The 10,785-nt window shown below is 38.8% G+C and overlaps 1 pseudogene; it reads right to left on the bottom strand.

The window, feature by feature from the left end:
- Window positions 1-7,953: 7,953 nt before the first annotated feature.
- Window positions 7,954-8,103, bottom strand: LOC112808169 (U4 spliceosomal RNA; annotated as a pseudogene).
- Window positions 8,104-10,785: the final 2,682 nt, after the last annotated feature.

The raw sequence follows: 10,785 nt of genomic DNA, 5'->3' as shown, positions 1-10,785 counted from the left end.
TTAGGTTACAATAAAGATGTGGTAATTTAGCACTGATCCTAAAACCATGATAAAATATTCTGTTGTGAAATCTTGACAAGAGGGGAAAAAGGGAGTAGGAAATGAAGCATACCTAGTACCATAAGGTAAACAATACAGGGGTTCTTTTTTTTTTTTAAGATGTTATTTATTTATTTATTTGAGAGAGAGAGAGCGCATGTGTGAGCATGAGTGTGGGGCGGGAGGGTGTTATAGGGACAAAGGGAGAGTGACAAGCAGACTCCCTGCTGAGTGGGGAGCCCGACTTGGGGCTCCATCCCAGGACTTCAGGATCATGACCTGAGCCGAAGGCAGACACTTAACTGACTGAGCCACCCAGGCGCCCCAACGATACAAAATTTCTTAAATGATGGTTTAGAAATAATAAAATAAAAGAGGTAACTTATTCTTTCCCATTCTTAATTTCTAGGTTTGGAGCATGCTTGTAATTTTAAGCTGTTCAAAAGCAGTTCTTGTTCATTGCTTTCTCATGACCTTTAAGGAATTTGTGATTAAAACTCCACCTCCATATTTTCCCATTTTAGAGCTACCCAGCAAAGCTGTTCTTTAGTCAATATAATGCCTTCATTTCTTGTTCTGACTTGACCTGAATTTTTTTTTTTTTTTTTTTTTTTTTGTGTGTGATACTTTTCTCCTGGAAAAACCTGTTTCAGTCTTTGGCATCCAACTCACTCCTTCTGTGGGCAAGTAAAATAGTGACAAAGTGTCAGATTCCATTCACTTTAATTTCCTTGAGAATCCAGCTATCTCATTTATCTGTTCATCATCTTCCCGGTGGGAAGTAATTGCTACTGTCATTTTTATTAAGATTCACTTTTCGTTGTCATTTACAGAACATCCAAATGGATGTGTCACCATCCTTTTGAGATGGGAGGTCAACAAGTTACTATGTGGCTAACACTGTATATTTTATTTTATTTACCTGATCTGGGAAACTTTTGGTCTCCTTTAGAGAATGAGGAGAAAAAAAGCCTTAAAAAGGCTTTGTAAAACTCACTTTACTCAATACTTTGGTTCATTCATTCACCAAATTGAAGGAAATCATGTCCACTTTTCTAATTTAAGTCCAGTGGACCATTTTTGGGTACTCATTTATTTTTGCTCTAAGTAATTTCATGTGTTTTGAAACTTTGGATTTTGCATGTAAATGTGATTCTAAAGTTCCTAGTGGAATTTGGAGAAGAAAATTTCAAATATTGTCAATCAAATCTCTCTCTCTACCTACCTACCTACCTTTTGATAACTATTATTGTTCACAGTATCAGGACTAGACTTGGTGAGACTGGAGATGCTGCTCTTTCTTCTACACTTACCCTTTCAAGGGTGTGTAGATCACAGTCAGGGAGCTTGTCAGCACACAGGCCCATGGCCGTGCTAGGGTGTAGACCCTTAATCCTTCCCTCCCTAGTCACTCTCTTTCAGACAGCTGACTTAGAGCAATCACCTATGACCCAAGGTCAGCCAGTCTAGGTAATAACCTTTGCATCACACTGACAGGAAGAGATGAGTTTGGAATGTCAGATTATCTCTTAGTAATTTTCATTAGGAAACACGGATAATCCTTGCAATTATAAATGGAGGGCAGGGGAATATTAGCCAGAAAAAGCGATGAAATCTTGCCATTTGCAATAGCCTGCATGGACCTGGAGGGCATTATGCTGAGGGAAATGAGGCAGAGACAGAGAAAGACAAATACTGTATGATTTCATTCATATGTGGAATCTAAAAAACAAGACAAATGAATAAGCAAAAAGCAAAAACAACCATAATACGGAGAACAAACTGATGGTTGCCAGGGGAGTAGGGGTAGAGGGATGAGCAAAATGGGTGGAGGGGAGTGGGAGATACAGGCTTCCAGTTACGGAATGAATAAGTCACAGGGATAAAAGTTACAGCATAAGAATATCAATGGTGTTGTAATAATGTGTGGTGACAGCTACACTTGTAGTGAACGTAGCATATAGACTTGTCGAATCACTATGTTGCACACCTGAAACTAATGTAACATTGTGTGTCAACTCTACTTCAATTGAAAAAATGGAGGATGAAAAGGATGCAAAGAGGGAAACTACGTGGTAGGGCTGGGGCCATGAGGATTTATGGAGAACTGAAATTATAATCTAACATATTTTCCCAGAGATGGAATATGAGACCTTATGACCTTTGGGCATGACTGAAAGGTCAATTCCCTGAGTTGCCTCCATGTTTGACTATAGTTCAAGTCTGATTTCAGTTTATATAGCTTTATGATCCTACCTTCCCAGACATTCCCCCTCCCCACCCCGCCGCCCTGAGGTAACTTGAGTTCCTTATAGTCAAAAGAATTAACCAGAAACAAATGAGCTTATTGTCATTTAGACCTTCCTCCCTGAGCAGGATATCAATACGCTCCATCTTACACTCCTGCTCTGTGCATGCCGTCAGTGTGTGCTGTGCACAAGGGTCTGACAGGTGGCCATTATCCATTCAGGGAATGTCATGCTCTTACTGTTTTCCCCTGGACAGCTGGGAATTGTAGAACTGTCAAAATTTAAACATGGTGCAGCTCTCCTTAAATGTGCCTATGTGAGGAACATACGGTATCTTTCGCACTTAATAGGTGATCTAAGTATTTCTGGATTGAATTAAATTGTATGTGTATTTCATACTTAGTTTTTCCTGTGCGAGGAAAACACTACCAGCCTGAGTTTGCTTTTGGGGTAGTTGAGGGGCAAAGGCCCTACTCTGTCCCCATCTTGACCTTAACCTTTACTTGACCTTAACCTTTACTTTTGTATCTTGCTTGCTTGAAAGGTATAAGCTCATATAGCTCAAGACACTTGGAATTGTTTGGAGAAAGGTGTTGTCTTCTATGCTCTAGGATATTGACTTGGCTCCTCCTTTCTGTCTCCTGACATTCCCTGGCTCTTCCTCAGGGCTGGTGCTGTGATATTATTGTGTAATAAAGGTATATACAGAGGAGCCTGGGTGGCTCAGCCGTTAAGCATCTGCCTTTGGCTCAGATCATGGTCCCAGCCAGGGTCCTGGGATCGAGCCCCGCATCACATTGAGCTCCCTGCTCCACGGGAAGCCTGCTTCTCCCTCTCCCACTCCCCCCGCCACTTGTTTTTTTTTTTTTTTTTTAAGATTTTATTTATTTATTTGAGAGAGAAAGAATGAGATAGAGAGAGCATGAGAGGGGGGAGGGTCAGAGGGAGAAGCAGACTCCCTGCCGAGCGGGGAGGCGGATGCGGGACTTGATCCCAGGACTCCAGGATCATGACCTGAGCCAAAGGCAGTCGCTTAACCAACTGAGCCACCCAGGCGTCCTCCCCCCGCCACTTGTGTTCCTTCTTTTGCCGTGTCTCTCTCTGTCAAATAAGTAAATAAAATCTTTAAAAATAAAAAAATAAAAAAAAAGGTATATCCATTTGGTCTTTGTCTCTGTTCCTGGCACAGAGCTCCTAAAGCCCTTGTAATTTCCTAAGACATACGAGTATCTTTTTGTGCTAATGAGATGACTGGTGGTGTCAGTTTCCTAGACAGCTGCAGGATAGAGGCTGGTCACCAAAATGACCAAGGTATGTTTAGAGGGTTGGAACTTTCAGTCCCACCCCCTGACCTCTGGGGAGCGGAGAGGGGTTGGTGATCGATTTATCACCAATGGTCAGTGATTTAATCAAGCATGCCTAAGTAATGGAACCCCCTTAAAAACCCTAAACAACAGGGTTCAGAGAGAGTCCAGGTTGGTAAACACATCCACGTGCCGGGAAGGTGGCCCATCCCTACTTCATGGGGACAGAAGTTTCTGTGCTTTGTATCTTTCTGGACCTTGCCCAATGTACTTCATCTGGCTGTTAATTTTTATCCATTATAGTATCTTTCCTAATAAACATTTACAAGTAAATGTTTCTCTGACTTTTGTGAACCATTCTAGCAATTTATCATAACTGAGGGTGTGATAATTGGAACCCTCAATTTGGTAGCCAAGTTGGACAGAAGTCTGGGTACCCTGGGGACCCATTAGTTGCAGCTGGTATCTGAAGTGAGGGCAGTCTTGTGGGACTGAGCCCTTAAACCTGTAGAGTTGGACACTCACTCCAGGTTGGTAGTGTTAGAGTTGAATTAAATTATAGGACACCCACTTGATGTTCAGAGAGTTGGAAAATTGGTTGATCCCCACCCCCAATTTGATGTCAGAAGCAATGTGAATAGAGAAACTTTTGATAGTAAATATTTATAATATACTATTTAAAATAGTAAATAAAATATACTCTGGGCACATGATAGGTAGTACTGAACATGAAAAGTCAATCAGGTAGCCATTATGTAATGAGCAATTTTATTAAATATAGTTTCATTCAACCTTGTGGGTTTCCTTTTTTTTTTAATTTAGGGGTAACCCATTTTCTAGGTACATTTATTTCATGGAGAGAGGCACCTTGTAAATATGTATGGGACTATAAATAATGCCCTTAAGTAAACATTGTGCTTTATCTCATTTAATCTTTCTAAGAATACTACAGATAGGTATTTTGTGGATGAAGAAATTGAGGCTTAGACTCATTAATGGACATTGCCCAAGGTCGGATAAGAGACAGATCTGAACCCATATCTGATGTATTTCAAAACCTGTAATCTTCCCAACTTGACATAAAGGTAATTGGAATACAAATGAATTATCCTAGTATTAGTCTGAAGTGCCTTTAAAACTGCCATTTAGTTTCTTTTCTTTTTTTATAAAATTGATAAAAAAATTTAAAAACTCATCTTCAGCAACAACATTTTGTTTCTTTAAAAAAAAAAAACTCTTCTGAACTTGGAGGCATTGGCTGAGTAACAGCGGGTTTCTGAGAGCATAACTCGTTGTTCTTTATTGGGTCATAGAAAGGATTTTTTCTGTTGCCTTTGCTCAGAGTAATTGCATATCTATCTATTTATCTGAGCAATTAATCAGTGACCTAAGTAATCAAAGCTGCAGCCAGAATTCCCATGTTGGACTTCCATGCTACATTCAACCATTCTCAGCACTTTAAATGATTTCTTACCCAAGCAGTGCAAAACCACATGAATCATATGACCAAGTACTAGCTATAGTAGGGGATGATTTACCTATCCCAGAGAATGCATTTCAGATGACTTTGCAGGAAATATAAAGAAAAATGATTACAGTAAAGATATTTTTAAACTGAAAAGCATTCGATAGTTTATATTCCTAGAATGGCACTACTGTGGGCTTTACATTTGTAGTCTAAACATTATATTTTATAGAAGCAGTGGGTGTAATATGCAGTTAATTTAATAAAGAAAGCTTCTGTGAAACATCTTTGTTTAACAATGTGCACTTTTACACAGCTCAGAATCTATATAATGGCCATTTTCCTTAGTTGTCTGTGAATGGGTAGGAAAAAAAGTACAGACCTGTGGCTTCCACTAACCGAGATTCAAAAAACAGAACTGCCTCTGACCAAAACATTGAATGGCAGATTTATGTTGAATGATTCAAAATCATTTTGAGAAACAAGACAGAGGATCACAGGGGAAGGGAGGGAAAAGTGAAATAAGACGAAACCAGAGAGGGAAACAAACAATAAGAGACTCAATCTCAGGAAACAAACTGAGGGTTGCTGGAGTGGAGGGGGTGGGAGGGTTGGAGTGGCTGGGTGATGGACATTGGGGAGGGTAGGTACTATGGTGAGCGCTATGAATTGTGTAAGACTGATGAATCACAGACCTGTACCCCTGAAACAAATAATACATTATATGTTAATTAAAAAAAAGATTCAAAATCAATTACAACATTAACCAGTAATGAAAATTTCAATTACTGTTGAGCTGCCTAAAGCATCTCTCAAAACCAAATTGACTGAGGCTCAAGGAACTTGAATTTTGGGAGCTGGGTACAAGACTTACAAGGCTTCCATAAGGCTTCTTCTTAATAAGTTTATGGTGTTAGGTCTGCACAATGTTTTATAAATTAAAAGTCAATGGGAGGATATCACATAAAAATCAGGATTTTGCTTTCTCTTGAAAAAAAAAAATATGACAACACAGGGCCTTTCTGTTGAGGTATGTGCTTTCCAGTTTTCCTCATTCCCTTCCACATAAAGTATGTGCAGATTCTCCTCCACAGCTGACTTAACTCATTTAACACTGCCTGTCTAGTCCCGTAGGCATTAGAGTTTCAACCTGTATTCTAAGCCTTGTTTCCTGGTAGTTCCCAGCATACATAGCCATACTCGACTTTTGTCTTTCGAGACACTTTCTCAGTGTTCCAGAGATGATGATTATTACATTTGCAGTTTGGCCCTATTATTATTTTTATTTAAATTCAATTAGCCAACATATAGAACATCCTTAGTTTCAGATGTAGAGTTCAGTGATTCATCAGTTGCATATAACACCCAGTGCTCATCACATCATGTGCCCTCTTTAATGCCCATCACCCAATTACCCCATCTTCCCACCCACCTCTCCTCCAGCAACCCTTGTTTTAGAAAATGTCTTTTAACTAACATCTTCTTTCATGAAGCTAGAAACGTTTTCAAATGTATGTGTGAAAGCATAAGGAAAGTGCCATATATTTAACTCTAAGAAAGAACACTGTATAGAAACCGTCTTTCAACTAACATCTTTTTTCAGGAAGATAGAAGTGTTTTCAAACGTATGTGTGAAAGCATAAGGAAAGTGGCAATTTGGCCCTATCATTAAGATCTCAGAGACTTTTTGAAATCATATGGACCTTAAGAGGAAAAAGTCATTGCATGAAGAAAATATAAAATAGAAAATAGTGACATTAAAATTATGTAATTTGGTAGCATTATTTGTTGTGTGGTATTTATGTATTTAGAAAGGTTTGGAACAAACCATAACAAAATGAGGAGAATTCAAGACAATCTCAGTTATACAGAGAGATTAGCTCCTGTAAGGTTGGGAATGCAACAGGAAATTCTATGCTTTACCTTTGTCTTTCTTATTTGGCCGCGTGCTCCCCCTGCCAGTGAATAAGGCCAAAGAGAAACAGAATTCATAGCAATGAGCTTCTGAAGTAAGGGTATATCTTGCTCTAATTTAGCATGTTAGAACTGGATATAGAAAAGTGTAGAGTGGTCAGATTTAGAAAATAACAATCAGGATACCTCATTAAATTTAAATTTCAGATAAACAACAAATACTTTTATAGTATAAATATGTTCTATACAGTATTTAGGGTATATACTATGGTCTAAATGTGTCCCGCCAAATTCAGATGTTGAGATTCTAAAGCCCAATGTGAGGTATTAGGAGGTTGGGGCCATCGGGAGATGATTGGATCTTGAAGGTAGAGCCCTCATGCTTGGCATTAATGCCTTTATACAATCGGCTCCAGAGACCTAACAAACCTATGAGGTAGATAATATATTATCTCCTTTTTGTATAGGTAGGTAAGGAGCCTGAGTACCAAAAAGAAAATGAATTTGCCCAAATGACGGAAATGGCAGAGCCTGAGTTTGTATTTCAGTACCTACTTACTAAGTAAGTGGAATATTAGGTAAATAATAATTATTTATTGAATACTAAGTACTTTATAAATATGTCATGTAATTTTTACAGTAATCTCATGAAGTAGACATTATTACCAAAGATTAAAAAAATCTATATGTTCTTTTTTTTTTTAAAGATTTATTTATTTATTTGAGACAGCAAGAATGAGAGAGAGTACATGAGAGGGGGGAGGGTCAGAGGGAGAAGCAGACTCCCCGCTGAGCAGGGAGCCCGATGTGGGACTCGATCCCAGGACTCCAGGATCATGACCTGAGCCGAAGGCAGTCGCTTAACCAACTGAGCCACCCAGGCGCCCCCTATATGTTCTTTATAGGGGTAGAAATTGTTAGAAACACTTTCAGTAATACAAGCTCCTTACAAATCACTGCAGTGGTGAGAAGCTCAGAGTATATTACTTTTCAAACACCAGAAATTACGTCAAGTTTTATACTTTTAGAGAAAAGAAGACAGAGAGAAGTGGGAAAAGGAAAAATTTTCAGTTAGCAATAATCGTGCCTTGGATGAACCTCATTGGCTATGACGCTGCCACTGCGCAAAGCTTAGAAGTGGGAAAAGGAGAAAGAAGCAAACCAGAGCAAGTTCATTTATATGGTAAATGATTTGCAATTTGCATTAGGTACAAATTTATATTCTATCAATATTTCCAACGGCAGTCATGTCTGTCTTACGATTCCATATTTTACAAAGCTCAAAGTCTATATAACACAGCTGTTTATATAAATACACACATGTATACGTACTTATACATATTTGTAAAGTTTTACATATTTTATTATGTGTCATATATGTATATATTCTGATACAAAGATAGCTCTGTACAAATCTAAGAGTGCTCATATCTAGTTGGTCTTGATGCCAAGAACCCTGGGGAGGGTGAACGCCCATGTGAAAGAAAAGAATGGAGAGGTGAGACTAGCTCACTGATAGTAGTTCAGCCTGAACCCAAAATGGTATTGTCAGTTTCTGGGCCAGAGACAATATACTCCACTGCCTCTGGATAAATAAAAACTTCATGTGGACCTTTGGGTCTACTTTTATGAAAGCTTACTTATTTCTTGGGGTGCCTGAGTGGCTCAGTTGGTTAAGTGTCCGCCTTTGGCTCAGATCATGATCCCAAGGTCCTGGGATTGAGCCTCACGTCTGGATCCCTACTCAGTGGGGAGTCTGCTTCTCCCACTCATGCTCTCTCTCTGTCTCTCTCTCGAATAAATAAATTAAAAAAAATCTTTAAAAAAAACCTTACTTATCTTATTTTTGAATATATATATATATATATCCTACATATATATATATATCTCAAGAGCAGGTTTTTATTATTTTTGTTTGCCCTTTGTTTTAGGATCTCAGAAGTTATAGGTGTCCCCCTTCTCTCGGCCAGACTCTGGTTCTTTTAATTGCAAAGGGAAGTAAATATGAGGACAGTAACAGATAGAAAATAGTCAGAAGTTTTCATGTGATGTTTTATTCCCTATTTTTAATGTAGTTCTCAAAGCTTTCAGCTCCCTGCTAGAAAGTGAACGATTTCAAGTGTCTGAGGATCTTGTGTAAAGCTTGTGTTAAATGCTAGTGTTTGCAGTGGACAATCAGAGGGCAATGCAAAAATTTACTGCTGGACTACTGTGGAAAATTTTTAGATCATCCTTCTCCAGCAACTTATAACTTTTCCAGCATCCATAGGCAGAGGGCGTGGCTGAGGAAGAAATTTTGAGACTCTCTAGGTTTTAATCCTACTGCTCTTTTGCTCAGCTCAAACAAGGGTAAAATGTAATACCTTAAAAAAAAAGAAGCATTTGATTAAATAGATTGGGGCAACTGATATGTTATAGGATGAAGTATGACTAAAACAGGTTGTGGGATATACATATTCATTCTCCCTGAGGGAAACATGTAGGAATCTTACATGAAAGAATGCAGTGCTGGGGCACCTGGGTGGCTCAGTCATTTAAGCATCTGACTCTTGGTTTCGGTTCAGGTCATGATCTCATGATCCTGGGATTGAGTCCCAAGTTGGGCTCCACACTCAGTGGGAGTCTGCTCTAGATTCTCTCTCTTTGCCTCTGCCCCTCCTCCCCGCTCGAGTGTGTGCGCACGTGCCTGCATGCTCTCTCTTGCAAATCAATCAATCAATCAATCAATCAATCTTTATTTTTTTAAAAAAGAAAGAATGCAGTGGTCTTAGGCAATCCATCCTGGGAATAGAAGTTTGCTAATATTTTCTTTTCTCTTAATCAGGAAAGAAAAGTCATTATGTGGCATGGCCATAGAAGGTTCATCTCCATAGGGTACATATTCCCTTTCCCCCAAATTCCCCATTATATTTTATTATTGAGAAACTGAGTCTTAGAGAGTTCAGGTAAAATTGCTTAGGATCGTATACCTAGCTAATGATAGGACTCCTCAGATTTGTTTAACTCCAAGGCCACGTGCTTTCCCCGTATATCCTCTCCTAAGACAAACTGCTCAGTCCTCCCAGCTTCATTTTCTTCACCAGTGAAACTGTGATGCTATTACCTGCCTTCGTGGGCTGTAGTGAGGATTAGAGATAACTAAAGTAAAGTTTTAAGTACAGTGACAGGGCTATAGTTAAGCTTGGTAAGTATGAGTTTTTACCGTTGTTAAGCAGGTAACAGGTAAGTGGTCAGAACACAGTGTCAAGAAAGTCTAGTAGGAGGCACTAAACAGAGGTCCAGGTAGATAGATAATAGGTTTCATGGAATTCTGAAGACTAACAGGAAGAGCAGTTGGCTCAGGGGAGGGATAGACTGAGAATGAACAAGGGAATGGCCTTTTGCAGAAAGTGAAGGCAGGAGTCTAGAAAGGAGATAACTAAACACTCCATCCAGAATAAACTTGACCTTGAATGAACTTTCTTGGAAAAGGTGGAGCTTAGCACTATAATTCCATTGGTATTGTTCAAGTGTTTTCTTGCTAAATAATTGAAATGATTAAATTTAAAAGAACATATTTGCTAATAAAAGAACCCAGTCATTTTTTTTAAGCCACAAGCATGAGAACAACAGAAGTCACTGTTGGTTTTTCTTTTTTCTTTCTTTCTTTCTTTCTTTCTTTCTTTCTTTCTTTCTTTCTTTCTTTCTTTCTTTCTTTCTTTCTTTCTTTCTTTCTTTCCTTCCTTCCTTCCTTCCTTCCTTCCTTCCTTCCTTCCTTCCTTCCTTCCTTCTTTCTTTCTTTCTTTCTTTCTTTCTTTCTTTCTTTCTTTCTTTC

This window comes from Callorhinus ursinus, unplaced genomic scaffold, assembly GCF_003265705.2.
Source record: "Callorhinus ursinus isolate GAN/ISIS: 27379988/994484 unplaced genomic scaffold, GSC_fseal_2.0 scaffold2, whole genome shotgun sequence".
NCBI classification, from domain to species: Eukaryota; Metazoa; Chordata; class Mammalia; order Carnivora; family Otariidae; genus Callorhinus; species Callorhinus ursinus.
The sequence above is the reverse complement of the archived record's forward strand: the minus strand, read 5'-3'. Positions and strand labels throughout refer to the sequence as shown.